The 21,213-nt window shown below is 40.7% G+C and overlaps 1 protein-coding gene across 4 annotated transcripts in view; it reads right to left on the reverse strand.

Annotated features, from left to right (window-relative positions):
- The window catches only part of ARPC1B (actin related protein 2/3 complex subunit 1B), a 75,794-nt gene extending 54,808 nt beyond the window's left edge, over positions 1-20,986 (reverse strand). For 3 of the 4 annotated variants that reach the window (XM_075829991.1, XM_075829992.1, XM_075829990.1), the window contains exon 1: positions 20,847-20,986. The gene's annotated coding sequence lies outside the window, so the exon portion shown is untranslated. Of the gene's footprint in view, positions 1-4,629; positions 4,786-20,846 lie in introns of those variants that run through there. The other variant, XM_075829993.1, reaches the window with a different exon arrangement.
- Between the last annotated feature and the right edge of the window lie 227 nt (positions 20,987-21,213).

The raw sequence follows: 21,213 nt of genomic DNA on the forward strand, positions 1-21,213 counted from the left end.
ATGGGTACCATAATAGCCTATGGGTGTTGAATTCTACTGTTAGGCATCTGTTTAATGCATCTGTCACCCTTTGGGTATGTGCACACGTAGTGACCAAAAACGTCTGAAAATACGGAGCTGTTTTCAAGGGAAAACAGCCACTGATTTTCAGACGTTTTTTGAGCAAGTCGCGTTTTTCGCGGCGTTTTTTACGTCCGTTTTTGGAGCTGTTTTCATTGGAGTCTATGAGAAAACGGCTCCAAAAACGTCCAAAGAAGTGTCCTGTACTTCTTTTGACGAGGCTGTATTTTTACGCGTCGTCGTTTGACAGCTGTTAAACGACGACGCGTAAATGACAGGTCGTCTGCACAGTACGTCGGCAAACCCATTCTAATGAATGGGCAGATGTTTGCCGACGTATTGTAGCCCTATTTTCAGACGTAAAACGAGGCATAATACGCCTCGTTTACGTCTGAAAATAGGTCGTGTGAACCCAGCCTTAGGCTACAGTATAATGGCATCTGTTTAATGGATACGTTGTGAAAAGCTATTGAAAAGCTCATGAGATATTCATTTAATGGGTGCCATTCAGTAACCCATTGGTTCCCAAGTTACCCATAAGCTCCCAAGTTAGTAAAACGTATACATTTAAAGTATACTTTTTTTAATGGACAGAATAGCATAGTGTACTACGCTATTCCATACCTTTTTTTAGCAATCTGACATATAATGGCCAAACTGAGGCCAAAAGGTGTTAACTTTGGACAATTCATGTTGTTAGAAGGATCCCACAACAATATACTGATCACAGATAGTCCTACTGCTGGGACCTCAAGCCATCAGGTGTATTTTGTGGGGGAATCCAGTAGCAAGGTAGTCCGGATGCTTTTGTCCTTCTTCGGACAATGGAGCCCTATAGACATGTTAAAGGGAAGGTGTCACGAAATTTTTTTTTTTATATAATATTGCTTTTAGTATGTCATTAAAATAAATTTTATTTATTTGTGTTTTTGTGTTGTACTTTTTACTTTTTTCTTTCTTTTACTTCTCTATGGGGGCTGCCATTTTTTTTTCATCTCTGTATGTGTCGATTAACGACACATACAGAGATGGAATACGGCACATACATCCCCATAGAGAATGCGAACGGGAGCCGTTCCATTCACTATAGCGTACGCAGTCTGTGTGGGAACGGCACATGCGCCGCTCCCACACAGACCAAAAGGAAGGTCTTTGGTAGAGCGACATCCGGCGCCATTTTCATGTGGACCGGAAGCCGTGGCCGGACAGTTTGATGACGACTTCCGGTCGCGGCTTCCGGCCATATGTTCAAGGCAGCGCAGACGCAAGGACTAGGAGCAGAAGCGGCAGCGGCGGCAGGAGCAGGTAAGTTATGTTTGTGTATGTGATGTGTATGTATGTTAGTGTTATACTGTGTGATTACCACTGTATCTAATCCTCCTACACTGTGCATTTGCTCAGAAAATGGCGGCACACAGTGTAGGAGGTTGGAACATTCAACCCCCTCCTTTCTCCTGGCACTAGCCAGGAGAAAGGAGGGGGGATTGTGTAAGGACACTAGAGCGAGTGTGTCTACTCCAAATTTGCAGCATAAAGCAATGAGGTTGCTTTACCACATTGGCAATTCTGCAATTTTGGGAATTGCTCCCTCTAGTGACCAGCACATGGAAATGTTATAAATTAGAATCTAACTTATAATATTTCCTGACTTGTGAAAAAATGTAAAAAATTAAAACAATGTGTAATCATTTATATACTAACTCTTTAACTGAAAAAAAAAATTTAAAAAAATTCTAGCCACACATTCCCTTTAAGCATTTATGTCGGGACATTTCATGACACACGCTAAATGTAAACTAAAAAACGATGCTAATGGTGCTGTGATGGATGGTCAAATTGCTTAGGTTCTCTGTATTAAACTACACTATGAATTATCAAGCAGGATGCCGGATTATGAAGATATGTATTCTCCATTTTGTAATGATCTCTTTCTGGTACTGCTTGAATCACAAGGGAATAAGTTATTTCTTCGTGTGGCCTTCAATACTGGTAGATAGGAGTCTGGCAGAACGCCTAGACCTGAAATAATCATTATATTTCCAATGAATTCTTTATCTCAGTATTTCACACACATATATGAAATCATCACATACACTTATGAAAACCTCCTACATTTCTATTGTTTGTAGGCCAGGATTTGCAGGTGTTAGAAAGATCACGTGACCTCAGTGGGAAGGTACCCTATGACGTATTTTCAGTTTACGTGTAAAATGTTATGATTGGTTGTTCCATGAGAGGTAACACCCTGGTTAGAGGGTACGCCCTGAGGGTATATTAACCTATGTATCTTGATAATAAATGAGAATATTGATTGAGACGACAGATTGCTATTGTCTTTATTGATCTCCCGGTGCACTGCTGATACTTCAATTACCATATTTGAATACCACCTGACAAAGCAGAGGGAGCCCATTAGAGCACCCATCCCAAAAGGTGCTACCTGGAAGGGGTTTCTTCGACAGTTATGGTGCCGAACAGCCTGGGACCTCCTAATGAGAATTTTGTGCAAAGTCCACTAATCTGGAAGGACCTGGGGAGTCACTGAAACCAAAACCGCGCGGTAAGTAACAGACTTTATGTTACACCATTTGTTTCAGCCACTCTGTTAAGTCCCTGGAAACGTACTTTGTATATGTAAGTCTCTACAAAGGGGTCCCGTAATAATCAGGTCCTTTGTCAGGATGGTAGTGTCGTTAAATGGATTTACATTGGGGTGTATGTGACAAGTGTGATAAATGTGTGTGTAGTGTGATGTTGAATACATCTGTGAGAAGACATACATATCAAATTGTTGAAACTGTATGGCTCCCAGCCCAGAAGTAATATCCACTTCATAGAAGACGATATACACTCAGTGCAAGGAGGAGCAATTGTGTCTATATTGAATTTGCACTCAATACCATTACCCAGTACAATAGGGAAAACTTTGAATACTGTATTAGAAAATCATTTATATTTTCCTAAATTCACTGCCAAACAGTGATATTGTGTGTAAGGGTCCATAAACCAGTTGTATGCATTGCCAGACTGGCATAAGGTGGGAATCAGTACAGACTGATTTCTAGCACATGTGATAATCCGGCATATACACTTTGATGTAAAATAACATCCAAGTAATTAAGTCTGTAGTAGTATAACATCAGACCGCTGGATTGAATACCGTTGTAATATAACATCCTGTATTCAATGAATGACCCTGACACTTACCCCAGGTGCCACCTGTGTCGGAGTAGTATAACTACCCAGACTAATTACAGTGAAGAACATTGGTATTGGCTCAGACCCAGAGCCCCTAAAGAAATCATCACCAACATACATAACAGGCCCCTAAACTACAACCCACAGAGTGAACGGCTGAGCGGGGAGGATAACATATATGTTACCAAATATAATTTGTATGTGAAACCATTGCAAAGTGCTAGAGGAAAGAGTTTGGGATATATGCTACATCACAGGCTGTATGAACTGAAAGACACCCCCCGGCAGCAAGTGTTCTGCATAAGTGAAAGAGACGAAGGGTTTGTAGAAGTTTGAAATGAATGTGACCAACTCCTGCTTGAATCAATGGAAGTTCATGAATGTAGATTGTGTTGAAGGATTTGCTCTTGTAATTTGTGGATTGGCAGCATTTTGTCTGTTCTTGATGTTCAAAACAGTGAGGGATCAGAGAAAAGGATATCCCACTGCTAGAATTGTCTGAAGGAACGACTTTTGATATTGATAGTCTTTCTGAAACTGTAAGATAGATTGTCTGAGATATCTGTCAACAGACTAAGGCCTGTCTGTTTGGAGCTGGGGAGTTTTCCGGAGACTACCCTACGCCCTCTGACCATGGGGTCAGAAAATAGTAAGACAAAAATGCGGGACAGCCCTGAGACGTGGGTCTCTGCCATCAAAATAGTAGAAAGAGCAAAAGGATCTGAGGCTGTGAAGGATTGTAAAAGAATGTTTAAAATGATGGGAGTTGGGTCCTATGGAACATTAGCAGAATGTGATTGGAAAAGATTTATGACAAATTGTGTTGGATGGTTGAAAGACAATAACATGGTGGAAAAAGCCCAAATGTGGTATGAGGTAGCACAGAGAGTGAGTAACACAGAACATAAGAGTATGGAAGCAAATCATGGAATAATGTATGATTTATATGACCCTTTAAGTGAAAAGCTCCTCACTAATGTGTTAACCCCTTTCCAACTGCCAAACAGCCCCACAGCAGCAACTGCGCCATCTCCTTATCCTGAAAATAGCAAGAAAGGCAGCTGCTGGACATGTCCACACTGTGGGCAGCAGAACCCCCTCACTGCAGGATATTGTGTCAGTTGTGGTACGCAGCGCCCCACTAGATTGTTTCCGTTAGTATCAAGTATCCATACACACAGGGGACCAAAACCAGTAGATGTAGACGGGCAACCAGTACCTGGGGCAGTAGGGGATATCCAGTCACATGAAGCCACTGTGTATCGCCCCTGCAGCCCGGCTGATTTACTAGCTGTATGTGGCACACTCCCAGACCCACGGAAAACACCCAGCGCTTTCCATAGAAAGCTGCAAGCAGTACATCTAGCTTACCGTGCTACATGGTCAGATATGGAGAGCCTGGTAGAAACAATGCAGCCCTGGGTAGATACAACTCAACAGGATCGAACTGATAGTTTTATGTCATTTTCCCAAGATGTTAAACAGTCAGTCCCTGATTATGCCACAACTTTACAGCAGCAGTGGTTAGATCACGGGTATGAAGAAGGCGATGTAAAAGACTTGCGCCTACTAAAAATAACTTTTATGTCCGGTCTTAAGCCGGCAGTACAAGAAGCTGCTAAAAGATCCCGCCCCGACTGGCGTACATGCCAGTTTAATGATTTAGTAAGCATTGCAAGAGGTGCAGAGTTAGATTTAGCTCCTAAAAGAACCCGTCTCGCCCCGATGCAACAAAAGGGGGGCTATAGAGGAAGAGGCAGGGAACAAAAAGGCACTTTGAGAACCCAGAGAAGGGATCTTAGCCAGATTACATGCTGGAATTGTGATAAGAAGGGTCATTATTCAGCCCGATGTCCCTCCCGTCCAGTTGAGCCTCCCAATTCTTTGATTGCTGCATAGGAAACTGGCAACCCTGATGTCTCCCTCTGCCCAGTGCTCCCCCCGACAGGTCCATCATTGATGGTACCTGTTACTTTACCCACAGGGGAAAATACCTCTTTTCTAGTAGACACAGGGGCAGCCAGAACTGTATTACAAACCAAATATGTACCGGCAGAGTTGTTATCACCAGACTATATAGATTGTGAAGGGGTGGAGGGAACATCATTTCAGTTACAGTTAACAAAACCAATGCGACTGAATATACATGACACACAATCAATTGTCTCCCGTGTGTTAGTGTCACCACACACTCCCTACAATTTATTGGAGACAGATGTACTCAGTGCCCTGGGAGCAGCATTGGATTTTTCTTCTGGCCCAGCTACATTAACTCCTGCCATTCCAGAGTCCCTGCTATGCAAACTCCTTAGTATGGCAAGTACGCCGGACACTGAAAAAGCCCCAAGTACCCCTCCCCTTTGGTTGGCAGACATCCCAGAAAAACTATGGGCACAAGATAAGATGGATGTAGGAGTTTTAAATGTGCCGCCTGTACAAGTAAATTTAAAACCAGACATGCAGAACCGTTCTGTATGTATAAAGCAATATCCTCTGAGTCCGCAGCAAGACGCTGCTATAGAAAGGATATTAACTCCTTACTGGAAAACAATCTTATAGTGCCCATAATCTCGCCTTTCAACACTCCTCTTTACCCAGTAAAGAAAAAGACACTGCCCGGTCAACCTGTACAGTACCGGATGGTACATGACCTACGGGCTGTGAATGCTGTGACAATAATTAATACACCACAAGTGCCTAACCCACATACCCTGCTCAACCAGGTCCCCGGCACTGCAGTCTATTTCACAGTTATAGACTTAGCCAATGCTTTCTTCTCCATCCCGCTGGATAAAGAGTGCCAGCAGTATTTTGCATTTACACATAGGGGAAGACAGTACGCTTGGGTAGTGCTGCCACAGGGTGCCACAAATTCCCCTGATATCTTCTCACGTACCATGAAAGATATTCTGGACACCTGGCAGCCCCCCAATCAGTCCTCAGTTCTACTATAATATGTAGATGATTTGTTACTTTGTAGTGAGAGTCTGGAGAACAGTGAAACAGATTCTAAATCACTATTAATGTTCCTAGAAGAAGTTGGCTGTAAAGCGAGCAAGCACAAGCTGCAATTATGTGCCAAAACAGTTGTTTTCCTTGGTCACTGTATTTCCCAAGGTATGAAACACTTAACTCCTGACAGGCTGGAAATCATACAGAAACACCCAGTCCCTAGAAACCCTAAACAATTGAAGACTTTCCTGGGTTTAATAGGGTACTGCAGAGCATGGATCAGGGATGCCTCTGCTATGATGCAACCATTATATGACTGTCTCACCTCTGACCCATTTGTACTGTCACCTGAGGCAATTGACAATTTTCACTCCCTGAAACTGTCACTGACTACAAGGCCAGCATTGGGACTTCCTGACTACAATAAGCCATTTACTCTGTTCTGCCATGAACAGGCCATGCCTCTGGAGTATTAGCCCAAGATCATGGAGGCAAGATGCGACCTCTTGCTTATTACTCCCTTGCTCTGGATCCCATTGTACTAGGATCCCCGACCTGTATACGCGCTGTCTCAGCAGCAGCAGCTTTAGTTGATAAAGCAACAGATATTGTTCTCCAACATGACATTATTGTGCAAGTCCCACACGCAGTGCAAGAAATCATGAACACAGTCAAGACAAAACACTTATCAGTTGCAAGACTTACTAAAATTGAACTTACTCTTCTGTCCCCTAATGTGACTATCAAACGTTGTGTTGTTCTGAATCCAGCTACACTCCTGCCCCTAGATTCTGAACAAAAGGAGGGAGGAGTGGGGGGACAGGGACATGGACACCCCCTTATTGGAGTGGGGGGACAGGGACATGGACACCCCCTTATTTTTCAACTATCCACTGATGATTAACTATTTAATTTTGAATATGAACATGACTGTCAAAGCCTAGTGGATATGGAATCAAACGGCATAAACAGTATATTTGATATTGCTCTGATTAACTCTGTTGCTGAGTATTTTGTAGATGGATCTCGATATTGGAGCGAAGACAAAGGACATTTCCTCACCGGGTATGCAGGGGTCCACAATGGTAAGGCCGTCATACAACAGTCCCCCCTCCAGCAGCTCAGCTCAGTAAGCAGAACTAAAAGCACTCGCTGAGGCGTGTAAATTGGGTAAGGGACAGCGTGTCAACATATACCCTGACTCCAGATATGCCTTTGGAGTTGCACATGACTTTGGGACAATATGGAGAGCCAGAGGGTTCTTGACCTCGGCAGGTAAACCTATAAAGAATGCAAAAGCAGTAGAAGAACTTTTAGAATCACTGCACATGCCAGACCAAGCAGCTATAGTCAAAGTACAGGCACACACTAATAACAGTGATCTCCTATCAAAAGGGAATGAGGCTGCGGATGCAGCGGCAAAGGACGCTGCTGCTCTCCCTCTGATGATTGTGAAGCCTGTTTTACAACCCATCACAGAGACCCTGTTGCGTGCTTTCCAGGACCAAGCACCCCCTCAAGAGCAAGCAGAATGGGAGGAGAGAGGTGCAGCAATAGGTCTAGGACAGTTGAGGCATCTTAATTCTAAGGTTTGCCTACCAAGAGCACTATATCCAATGATGTGTGCCCTAGCCCATGGGAAAACACACTGTTCAAAGGGAGCTATGAGCCAGCTAGTGTTACAGACATGGCATGCTCCAGGTTTTCAAAATGCAGCAGCCAAATATACAGAGGGCTGCATGACATGTGCACAACACAACCCTGGTAAAACCACCAAACACCAGCTAAACACACTCCTAAGTCCTACTACCCCTTTCAGCGATTACAGGTGGACTACATACAACTACCTAAGGTGGTAATGTACCAATATGTACTTGTTTGCACTGATTTACTTTCAGGATGGCCAGAAGCTTTTCCAGTGGCTAAAGCAAATGCAGATACCACAGCAAAGAAACTGATAGTTGGGGTAGTGTGCCGCTATGGAGTACCAGAGACAATTGAAAGTGACAGAGGTACTCACTTTACCCAAGAACTATTGAGGAACATATTAAAAAGCCTTGGGATAGAACAAGCATTTCACACTCCCGATCACCCACAAAGCAGTGGTAAGGTAGAAAGACTAAATGGAACTTTGAAATAAAAAATCCAAAAGGCCATGAATGAAACTTCTTTACCGTGGACACAATGTCTACCCCTGGCTTTATACTCTGTAAGAACCACACCAAGAGGGAAGGATAAACTTTCTCCCTATGAAATATTGTTTGGAAATATGCCAAAGACAGGACTGTACTTCCCTCAGCAGTTACAAAAGCATTATGACAATATGACCACATACTTGGCTGCCCTACACAAACAACTGGAGAGGACACACAAACTAATCCTTTCTTCTATTCCAGATCCAAACTTTCTTTCAGGTACCCACTCACTACAACCTGGAGACTGGGTGGTAACAAAGATGCACAATAGCAATAGCAGATAGGGGTTGCAAAATCTGGTGACAGAGCCTCTTTAAACATGATATTGAACAAGCAAAGCAATTAAAGGAGGAATTTAGGAAAGCCAATTCTGAAGAAGATTGGAACCTAGATTGGCCAGACTGGTTGTCATGGCTGAACCCGGCCTCATGGTTCAGAGGCATTGGAGGATGGGCTGCAGGACTCATGCAAGGCGCTTTACATATATTACTCATAATATTGATTATATACGTTTTTGTTAAATTAGTAGCATGTCTGATACCTATGCTATGTAAGAAGGCTAAGAAAATTGTCTATCATAAGCCGAAACCTTTTAATCAACAATACCCTATGTCACAGGGATTTTATGCACAAGGCCAGAACCTGGTGAATGGGTGAACACCCCACCATGTAACACTAAGTGTGTGTTCATTTATTAACCCCTTCAGGACTGAGCCTGTTTTGGCCTTCAGGACAAAGCCGATTTTTAAAATCTGACATGTGTCACTTTATGTGGTAATAACTCCGGAATGCTTTTACCTATCCAAGCGATTCTGAGATTGTTTTCTCGTGACACATTGGACTTTATGTTACTGGCAAAATTTGCCCGATAGATTCAGTATTTAATTATGAAAAACACCAAAATTTTGCGAAAAATTGCAAAAATTAGCATTTTTCTAAATTTAAATGTATCTGCTTGTAAAACCGATAGTAATACCACACAAAATAGTTACTAGTTACCATCCCCCACATGTCTACTTTAGTTTGGCATCGTTTTTTGAACATTATTTTATTTTTCTAGGACGTTACAAGGCTTAGAACTTTAGCAGCAATTTCTCATATTTTCAAGAAAATTTCAAAAGGCGATTTTTACAAGGACAAGTTCAGTTCTGAAGTGGCTTTGAGAGTCTTATATATTAGAAAGTCACCATAAATCACCCCATTTTGAAAACTGCACCCCTCAAAGTATTCAAAACAGCATTCAGAAAGTGTATTAACCCTTTAGGCGTTTCACAGGAATTAAAGCAAAGTAGAGGTGAAAGTTACAAATTTCATTTTTTTTATACAAAATTCATTTGTAATACATTTTTTTCTGTACCACAGAAGGTTTTTCCCAAAAAATTTAACTTATTATTTATTGCCCAGATTCTGCAGTTTTTAGAAATACCCCACATGTGGCCCTAGTTCGGTCATAGACTGAAACACAGGCCTCAGAAGCAAAGGAGCACCTAGTGGATTTTGGGGCCTTCTTTTTTTAGCATATATTTTAGGTACCATGTCAGGTTTGAAGAGGTCTTGTGGGGCCAAAACAATAAAGACCCCCAAAAGTGACCTCATTTTGGAAACTACACCCCTCAGGGAATTTATCTAGGGGTATAGTTAGCATTTTGAACCCACAGTTTTTTTGCTAAATTTATTTGAATTAGTTTGTGAAGATGAAAATCTACTTTTTTCTGAAAAAACGTAGAAATTTTTAATTTTTTCAAGGTATAAAAGAGAAAAAACACCCCAACATATGTAAAGCAATTTCTCCTGATTATAGCAATACCACATATGTGGTAATAAACTGCTGTTTGGACCCACAGCAGGACTCAGAAGGAAAGGAGCACCATTTGGATTTTGAAATTCTGATTTTGCTGGAATGGTTTTCAGTGCCATGTCGCGTTTGAAATGCACTGGAGGGAACAAAATAGTGGAAACCCCCGGAAAGTGACCCCATTTTGGAAACTACACCCCTCAAGGAATTTTTCTAGGGGTAAAGTTAGCATTTTGACACCACGGTTGTTTTGCTGAATTCATTGAAATTATTCTGTAAAGGTAAAAATCGACTTTTTTTCTGAAAAAAGGTAGCCATTTTTAATTTTTACAAGGAATAAAGGAGAAAAAGCACCCCAACATTTGTAAAACAATTTCTCCCGATTACGGAAATATGCCATATGTAGTAATAAACTTCTGTTTGGACCCACAGCAAGGCTTAGAAGGGAAGGAGCGCTATTTGGCTTTTGGAGCTCAAATTTAGCTGAAATGGTTTTTGGGTGCCATGTCGCATTTGCAAAGCCCCTGAGAGGCCAAAACAGGGGAAACCCCCCAAAAGTGGAAATTACACCACTTAAAGAATCTATCTAGGGATATAGTGGGCATTTAGACCCCACAAGTCTTTTGCAGGATTTATTAGAATTAGGCCGTGAAAATGAATATCGACATTTCTTCCACTAAAATGTTGCATTTTTTTCAATTTCACAAAGGATAAAGGGGGAAAAAGCACCCTAACATTTGTAAAGCAATTTCTCCCGAGTACGGCAATACCCCACGTGTGGTCATAAATGGTTTTTCATTAGAAAGTAATTAACCCTTTCTGGAGTGATCCATTTTTTTCTTTTCCTTCTTAGCTTTTTCCTTCCCGCGTTCCAAGAGCCACAACTTTTTTATTTTTCAGTCAATAGAGCGGTATGAGGGCTTATTTATTGAGGGACGAGCGGTCGTTTTTATTGGTGCAACTTTTTGGTACATACAACTTTTTGAGCACTTTTTATTACATTTTTAGGTAGAGCCAAGGTGACCAAAAAAACTGCGATTTTGCCGTTCTAAATTCTTTATTTTTTACGTGAGACGCTCCATACATCACCCCCCACACTACGACATGCTATGTCATGGTGCGCGCAGGGGTTAGTGCGCAGCGCATGGTGCGGAGTGAAAATTACAATTTTCCACTCATATGCCATTTTAGTGCATTATATGTTATGCCCAGTTTGTGCCACTGAAGACAAATAACTCAAAATATTAACCGGGTTCTCCCGGGTATAACGATGCCATATCTGTGGACGTAAATTGGTGTTTAGGCACGCTGCAGGGCTCAGAAGGGAGGGACGTCATTTGGCTTTTGGGCACAGAGTTTGCTTGGTAGTTGTTCTGTTTGGGGTTTTACTGGTGTTTCAGTTTATAATGTGGGGGCGTATGTAATCTGTGCGGGGTACATCAGGGTACATGTTATCTGTGCGGAGTACATCAGGGTACATGTTATCTGTGCGGGGTACATCATGGTATAATAAGAGGGTATAATAATGCAGTAAATAAATAATAATCCGCAGATATGTGGCCGGTGTCGCACTTATAAATGGTGCCCGATCTTATCCGCTTTTGGACACTACACATTTTGCATCGCCATATTCTGAGAGCCAGAACGGTTTTATTTTTTCTCCACCGGAGCCGTGTGAGGGTTTATTCTTTGCGGGACAATCTGTAGTTTTCATTGTTACCATTTTGGGGTACGAGAAATGTTTTTTGATCACGTTTTATTCCATTTTTTGGCAAGCAAGGTGACCAAAAACCATCAATTCTGACAATGTTTTTTATTTGTTTTTTTTATGGCCTTCACCCTGGGCTATAAATGACCATTATACTTTATTCTGCGGGTCGGTACGATTACGGCGATACCAGATGTATATAATTTTTTTATGTTTTGCAGCGTTTGTGCAATAAAATCACTTATTTATAAAAGAAATTAATTTTTGTGTCACCATATTCTTAGAGCCATAACGTTTTTATTTTTCAGTCAAAAAAGCGGTGTAAGGGCTTGTTTTTTGCGGGACGGGATGTAGTTTGTATTGGTACCATTTTGGCGTACATGCGACTTTTTGATCACTTTTTATTGTATATTTTGGGAGGGTTGGTAACCAAAAAATTGTGATTCGGGCACTGTTTTTCGTTTATTTTTTTCGCGGTGTTCACCGTGCGGGAAAAATAATATTACAGTTTTATAGTTGGGGTCGTTACGAATGCGGCGATACCAAATATGTGTACTTTTTTTAACGTGTTAATTTTTTTCCTATAATAAAAGACTTATTATAGGAAAAAAAGCATTCTTTGTTTATGTCACTTATAACTTTGATTTTTACACTTTTTCAAAACATTTTTATTATCTTTTTTTAACTTTTTTTACTTGTCCCACTAGGGGACACGAAGACTTGCAGCTCTGATCGCTGCTGGAACACATTACACTACACACGTAGTGTAATGTGTTCTAACTGTCATTGTGACGTAACTGTCACACTGACAGGAAGCAGAGGAGGAACGGCCGGAGGCTGATCCTCCGAGGCTTCCGTACATGGCAACTCGGAGGTCATTGTCTGGCCTCTGGTTGCCATGATAAGGATCGCCAGCCCCCGCAAATACATGTGGGGGGCTGCCGATCCGCTGTAAACCTCTTCGATGTGGTGATCGCAATCGACCACCGCATCGAAGGGGTTAATTGCCGATTTCAGCGGCGACAGGCCGCTGATCGGCAACGGGGAGAGCAGGGCTGACACCCTGCACAGTTAACCGCCGCTGCGGTGTAGCGCCGCGCGGCGGTTAACTTTTAAAGCGCGGACGTAACTGTACGCCCAGGTGCGCGAAGTTACTGCTTATCTGGACGTACAGTTACGCCAAGGTGCGGGAAGGGGTTAAAGCTTTGCCATTTATATCTTATATACATGTTAGGACTTTTATACAGGGCATGTTGTTATTGTTATCACCATATAAATTTATATTTGAGGAAAAAATATTAACAAAGGTAGAGTCCAATAAATCCAAGCAGCCGTGCAGACTAGCAACTACGGGACTTGTCAATGCACTGACGGGACCCTATACCCAAACCTGAACTTGGTGATAGCATTATATTATTAGTAGTGGCCCTATTCATTATTTTGTTTGAAGTTTATAATCAGATAATTCTTAATGTATTTTAATATGAGAAAAAGGGGGGTTTGTGATGGATGGTCAAATTGCTTATGTTCTCTGTATTAAACTACACTATGAATTATCAAGCAGGATGCCGGATTATGAAGATATGTATTCTCCATTTTGTAATGATCTCTTTCTGGTACTGCTTGAATCACAAGGGAATAAGTTATTTCTTCGTGTGGCCTTCAATACTGGTAGATAGGAGTCTGGCAGAACGCCTAGACCTGAAATAATCATTATATTTCCAATGAATTCTTTATCTCAGTATTTCACACACATATATGAAATCATCACATACACTTATGAAAACCTCCTACATTTCTATTGTTTGTAGGCCAGGATTTGCAGGTGTTAGAAAGATCACGTGACCTCAGTGGGAAGGTACCCTATGACGTATTTTCAGTTTACGTGTAAAATTTTATGATTGGTTGTTCCATGAGAGGTAACACCCTGGTTAGAGGGTACGCCCTGAGGGTATATTAACCTATGTATCTTGATAATAAATGAGAATATTGATTGAGACGACAGATTGCTATTGTCTTTATTGATCTCCCGGTGCACTGCTGATACTTCAATTACCATATTTGAATACCACCTGACAAAGCAGAGGGAGCCCATTAGAGCACCCATCCCAAAAGGTGCTACCTGGAAGGGGTTTCTTCGACAGTGCCTTAGACTCCTCAATGGCAATTTGTCCATAAATTGACAGATCCAACACTCAATCATGCTTATCCTCCAGCTCTTTCCTCTTATTTTGTTCAGTTTGGCTTATAGTAATTATTAACCCCTTAATACTGAAGGTATTTTAAACCTTAATGAGCAAGCAACCTTTTTCCATTGTCGCATTCAAAGAGCTATAACTTTTTTATTTTTCTGTCGACATAGCTGTATGAGGACTTTTTTCTGCGGGACAAGTTGTATTTTTACATTTTTGTATTTTTTATTAACTTTTTTAGTGGGGTACTGGAAAAAAACAGAAATGTCCCCTCTTTTTTTGCGTCTTAATTTTACGCCGTTTACTGGGTGGTATAAATACAATAACTATCCAGCGGGTCTGTACGATAACGGCGGTACCATATTTATATAGGTTTCTTTATGGTTTACTACTTTTACACAGTAAAAACACATTTTTTCAAAATTATTTGTTTTTGTGTTGCCATATATTAAGAGCCATAACTTTTTGATTTTTCCACCGATGTAGCTGTATCAGGGCTTTTTTTTTGCAGGACGACTTGCAGCTTTTATTGGTATTATGGAGTACATGCGACTTTTTGATCACTTTTTATCAAATTTTTTTGAAGGTAGGATGAACAGAAAACAATTCTGAAAGCAATTCTGACATTGTTTTTTATGGCGTTCACTGTGCGGGTTAAATAATGTAAACGTTTCATAGTTGGGTTCGTTATGGACACGACGATACCAAATATGAGTAACTTAACTTATTTTCATAATAAAGTATTTTGTAAGGGGAAAAAGTGGGTTTTTCATTTGTTTTTTTTTTTTACTTAGGGCTTTTATTTATTTATTTCAAACTTTATTTAACATTTTTAAACTTTTTTTTTAGTCCCACTATGGGACTTCACTCTGCAATTGTTTGTACTTCTGTATTGCAGTGTAAAACGGACAGGGATGTATTAGGCCATGCTCCTGGCACGGCCTAACAGGCAATCACTAAAGACAGACCTGGGGGACTTTGCTAAGCCCCCAGGCTACCATAGAAACCATCGGCACTCCACAATGCATGTGGGCTGCCAGTGGGGTGAGAGAGGGAGCTCCCTCCCTCTAAGACCACTCAGATGTGGCGGTCGCTATTGAGCGCCGCATCTGAGGGGTTAAATATGGTTGAAGACCATTGCTAGTGGTCTCCAATAGTTGCCCTGAAGCCCGAGGCTGTTAACAACAGCCTGGGCTTCAGCAGCACCGTGCCCGATGCGGGAAAAGTTTTTCTGAAGTGCCGATGTGAAAAGGCTGGTCATTAAGGGGTTGAAAGTAGAAAGTAATTGCTGCAATGATAGACTCTCTCTCTACCCTAAGAGGTATTTTTTTCAGCAATAATCTGGCAAGTGACTGGAGCTCGAGTAATGCCATGTCATGTTTTATCACATACTTCAAGACTAGGATTACAGTATGTGAAAGTGATTAAAATGTGTTTTAGTGACTCCATTTTGTATGAAGAATTCTATGAAGATTCCATTTTATATTTTTGAAGAATCATCTGTTTCTCTGTAAAATTTAATTTATGCTGGGATTGTCTGGACACTCATATTGTTAATATTCTTACCTATGTTTTTCATCCCTTATCTGAGTCTGCTATGGGAATGTACGTGTTGGCCTTGCATGGCCTGGCAGCTACAACGTCGTTATAAGAAATCTTATGTTACTCATTATTTCTCGTGAGAAGATTTCTTCTTACATGTAAGTTCCTATAAGAAGCCTTACTTGCTCGTGATTTTCTCAGGTCAGACAACTCCCCATTGTTGGTGATTGGCTGAGCTAGAGCCAACGTCCCAGCTGTAAGTGATTGGCTGAGCTCAAGCCTACTCCCCTGTTCTTGAGATACTATTGTAATTGCATTCTATTAATAAAAACGGAGAAGGATTTTGGGTATACAAAGTATTGTCTCTTTGTGTCTTACTTCTCTCTGATATATTGATAGAACTAATGGATTTGAATCTGGCAAGTGTACTAAAGGGTGTCCGTTGACACACCCATCAAAACTTTCAGTCTTATATATTTTGGCCAGGATTGCATCAACACATTAATTTGTGAACTTACACAATTACTTCCTCATCCGACTCCCTTATCTAGAACCTTTATGAAAAATGTAAGTTTAAATTGCTCTTTAAAAGTCTATGGGTACGTTTGGCATATATGCTGGAAGCATAACAAACAAATGAACATAGCCTTATGGACATCTTCTAAGAGAAGTCATCTAAAGGCAGACATTCATATTAGATAGCTGTCAGCCAAACACTCATTCAGCCAACAGCTACTCTTCCCAACCCCCACATACACATGCATGTGTACTCAATGAATAGAGGGGAATAAACTGCTGCCAGACACTTCTGGCAGCAGCTTATCTAAGTGAGAACATTTGATCAGGTATGTTGAAATCCAACATGCCTAATAATTCTCCCCCCTGACATTGGGGAAGAGAGTCGGGACACCCATATAAACATTAGATGGTCAGCCAGACCCACCAAAATCGGCGGGTTCAGCCAGCATTAATCTGAAACAGTTGGTTTGAATACAAGGAAGGATTACTTCTCATTGTCAATGTTGGCTACATAATTAACTTGAGTTGGATGTCTACAATAATAATATGTGAGCTGACTTGCGAGCTGTGTAGGATGTGAGCAGGTTTGGAGACAATACTGTTTGCTCAGTGTTTTGGCAGGCTGTGGACCAGCTTTATCAGCACATTTAAATACGGACATGAAAAGTGTATGTACTTTATAACTGGCAGGCATGGAGGAACTGTAGAATACAGACAGCTGACGCCACATAATAATGACCATTTGGCGTATCTGGTGTGCCTGTATTTCTGAATAATGTTTATCCCAGTCCATGGAAAACGGCTCCATTTACGTCTGAAGAAGTAACATGACACTTCTTTCGCACGGGTGTCTATTTACGCGCCGTCTTTTGACAGCGACGCTTAAATATGCGCCTCGTGTGAACAGATAAACGTCAGCCCATTGCTTTCAATGGGCAGATGTTTGTCAACGCTTTCAAGCCATAATTTCGGATGTAATTCGGGGGTTAAAACGCCCGAATTACACCCGAATTACGTCCGTAAATAGGCCGTGTGAACATACCCGTAGGTTGGTAGGAGATACGTATGTTGCATTATAATGTCACTATGGCTGATATATTTGTGTGCACTTCTGGTGCTTTTGTATGAGCATTGCTCTGGCTGACACATTCATATGGGCATGATAGTATAAGTACCTACACAGCACAGCTGCTGAGGGTGGCCCAACACTCTTCAATTATGCAAAATGAGTATATTGCCAAATATTATATATCCCAACTCTTGCTACGGGTGACAGTGGCATCCGCACTACATCCAGCATCCCCTAAACCTTGTCAGCCCCCTCTCGCTAGCTATACCCATGCATGTGCTTCTATGCTTTAATTTTTGGGGTTCCTGAGTGTCCATGTGTCTCCAAAAATACAGATAGCTGTAAAGCCCCAATGTATATTACAAATAGTACATAAAAGAATGACTGGATTGAAACAATTTCTAAAACATTGGAGTAAATCTGGTGGAACCTTTATCCTTTGCCTGAATATCCCTGGGTACATTCTCAAAATAAGATGACACCTCTGAGATCCTCAGCAGAGCAGGCAAGTTTCTGAGATTGATTGTGACAGTCCTAGATTATCAGTATGGTGTCATCATCTTAAGAAATCCTGATCCTACTTGTATACATTACCTGAGCACTACTGCATGGGTACTGAAGATGCACTGTAATGTGACCTTTGTGTATCCACTGTCTATTCAAGTAATTCATAACCTTGTTATCATGGGGGTACCCTTACTAATTTGTTTCCCCTCCTAATGAACCCCTTCAACAGTCCCATACCTAATGTAAAAATAACAGATCGGTCTTCTGGAAAACCCATTACTAGGTTCCATGGACATCTGGTTGGAAAACAAGAATGCTTGCATCTTTTTTTTTATCAGGACCCCACACTATTGCCCTTGTATTATTTTCCCTACAACAAAAATGGCCAGGTGATTGTGTACTTCTAACATGAAATATGTGCTAGCACCTTTAGTAGATATGACCATGTAAATGATTAATAATGGAAGGGTTATTTGTGCTCATTATATTTTATGCTTTTTTTTACCAAACCATATTTAAATATTGACTTTCCAATAGCTACCGGTAAAAGTAGTGGCAAACTGATGTCATAAGAGAGGCTACTTGGTTACTTGAGAAACAGGCCACCAGTGCAGGTACCCTCATGCTTTTTGTCAATATAAAGCCAAATCACTAATTTATCATGTCACTAAGTATTCTGAGGACCATTAGTTAAAATGTTGAGCAACTGTAACATGGTAACCTCCTGTGGCTAAAAAGGTAATAATCAGAATAAAATGTGCAGAAATAGTCTTTCAAGTGAAACGCCAGCTTTTGCTTATAGCGGAGGCGCCTACTCCACAAAGAAAGTCTTCCTTATGTGGTTCCCGTTGAATGGTAGATCCACAGGTTTTTTTGTAGGCTGCTCCTCCAGCCTGCCTTTCCTGACAGTAGTGGTCATAACCTTCCCAGAAACATGTACTGGGCATAACAGTTATCTCAGCACATGTGCACTGAGTTATCACCCATACAGGTTTAGAGGTAGGTGATGATGACAGGCCTGCAATACAATACTTGTGAATTGGCTGGGTTCCTCTACATTGTTGGTTGTCCAAGAGTTCAAAAAATTAAAACTATCTGCAGGAAATATTATTAAAAAAACCCCACAAAAATAAACATTACTGCAGCCAATTGCTGGTCTCAGCGATTATGCTAGTATGTGGGTCACTTGTCTGCTGAGGCCCGTGATTGACTGCAGTGCCCATATCGCTCCAGAAAAATAAGCAAAGACTGGCAAAGACCACCGGAGCATCAGCAATGTAGCAGCAAAGCTATATTTGCTTTTTTATTTTATAAAATTTCATCAAGATAGTTTCTCTGCTTGAACTCTTGGACAACCCCTTTAAGTAATTATAGCAGGCTTTCTAGCCTTGAAAGTGTCAATATAGCACTCGTTATTGAAATCATGTGTTGACCCAAATAGGGAAAACTGCTCGGACTATAGGTGGTTGATGCCACTGAATACCAAATTCATTCCTATCTTATTAAACATAGCCAACATAATGGCAAAACTATTCTACAGTAAATAAGGGGATGATATAAGTACATGAAATAAACATCTCTTTGGCTTATTTCTTGGTCAAACCGAATACACAAGGTGAATATTATATGTATGTATATATATATGTGTATATATATATATATATATATATATATATATATATATACATATGTTTTAATATTAAACATCTCCAACTAATCATACTAACATAATATAGATCTGTACACATTTACAATTGGAGCTATCTGATAATGAAGCAGGGGCGACAGCAGGAAATTTGAAATCTGGCAACTAAAATATCAAAATGCCGTCCTACAGGAAGCAGTCACAGTATGATAGCACTTCATTAGACATCTTTTTGCATCTCCCTATTACTCATTCATCTTTTTTCTATAATTATTTATATTGCATTATGTGAATATATAACCTTAAATTAATAATCTTTAATTATTATTCTTCACCTGAAATATTAGGTAAAATCTACTTAAGATTTTGTGGATAAACAAATTCTTTATATTTAAACAGAAATTTGCTTTAAAGTAATACTTCTGTATATCTTAAGATCGACTTTTACAATGAAAAAAGAAAATGCTTAAGACAGGGAGTTAGGCCCCATGCACACAGCCGTAATTTTCATCCGCAATTACGGATCTGCAATGGAGGACCAAAATACTGATCCATTAATTTCTTTGGCCCACGGACACCATTCCGTATATTTACGGGAAGTTATCAGGGCCGTAGAAATTACCCACGAAAAAAAGGACTGTTTTGAATTTACGGACCATGCTTCTATACTTCATAATGGGAGCACGGCGCACAGTCCGCGGCCGTCCATCCACGTCATCACAAACTGTGCACACGGCTATGGCCATATGCAGGGGGCATTAAATGGGTTTTCCGATGAGAAACATTTATGACATATCCACAGGATATGTCATAAATGTCAGATAGATGCGGGTCCCATTCTAGCTTTGTCTGATCTCACTGACTCCCAGCCACTTCCTGGTTATATGGTCGGGAGTTATGAAAACAGCGTAGCTCACTGAGCTACGCTGTTTCCGTAACTTCCATAGTAGTGAATGGCAGTTATGGAAGCAGCGTAGCATGCAGAGATACGCTGTTTCCGGGTCCCAGAGGTTGGACCCGGATCTTTCTGACATTTATGATATACCCTGTGGATATGTTATAAATGTCGCTAATGGGAAAACCCCTTTAAGGGAAAATTTGCACAAGATTTGAAGTAGCTGGCAATCACATGATTTAAGGAGTATAAGTTAGTGATGATCCTTACTTCTTGTGGACAGCTGAATGTGCTCTATGTTCTAGCTAGCAGTATCTATAGTACAAGTACTCCATATGTCTAGGAATATATATTGAGCTGCACTGCAGAAAAGCTCACAAGTCATATAAGAATATTACTACAGCTGCTGCACTTACTACATATCTGCCAAATTTTTTGGCCGGCTTGAAAACTACATCTGATCCTTGCACTAACAAAGTATTGGTTTGGGATATAGAAACTGCTAAATATTTACTGTAACCAAATCAAAAGAATAAAGAATGTCATGAATCTAGATAAATTACACCTACCTTGTGCCGTCCGTTGACTGAAAACTCAATGTAGACTGTGATAAAGAGCAACGTATAAAAAGTCTGTTAAGAGTTTCACAAAACTTTTTTTTTCCTCTGAGTAATGCAGCCACTTCCTTGTGTGGGCGGAGGTGCTTATAGCAAAGAAAAAAAACAACCCACAAATAAGCCAACATTTTATCCCTTCCCCCTCTCTTCAGTGCTGCTTCCTAGGCTGAACTCAGACTTATTCACATCTGGACATTTAAAAAGACCAAATATTCCAAAAACGTAAAGAGTAAGAATGGCTTCTGTGTCAGCAAAAAAGTAGAGGTAGGAGGTTTAGCATAGCAGGGACATTTAGGGTATGTGCACACGCTAGCTAACT

This window comes from Rhinoderma darwinii, chromosome 6 (genome assembly GCF_050947455.1).
Source record: "Rhinoderma darwinii isolate aRhiDar2 chromosome 6, aRhiDar2.hap1, whole genome shotgun sequence".
NCBI lineage: Eukaryota > Metazoa > Chordata > Amphibia > Anura > Rhinodermatidae > Rhinoderma > Rhinoderma darwinii.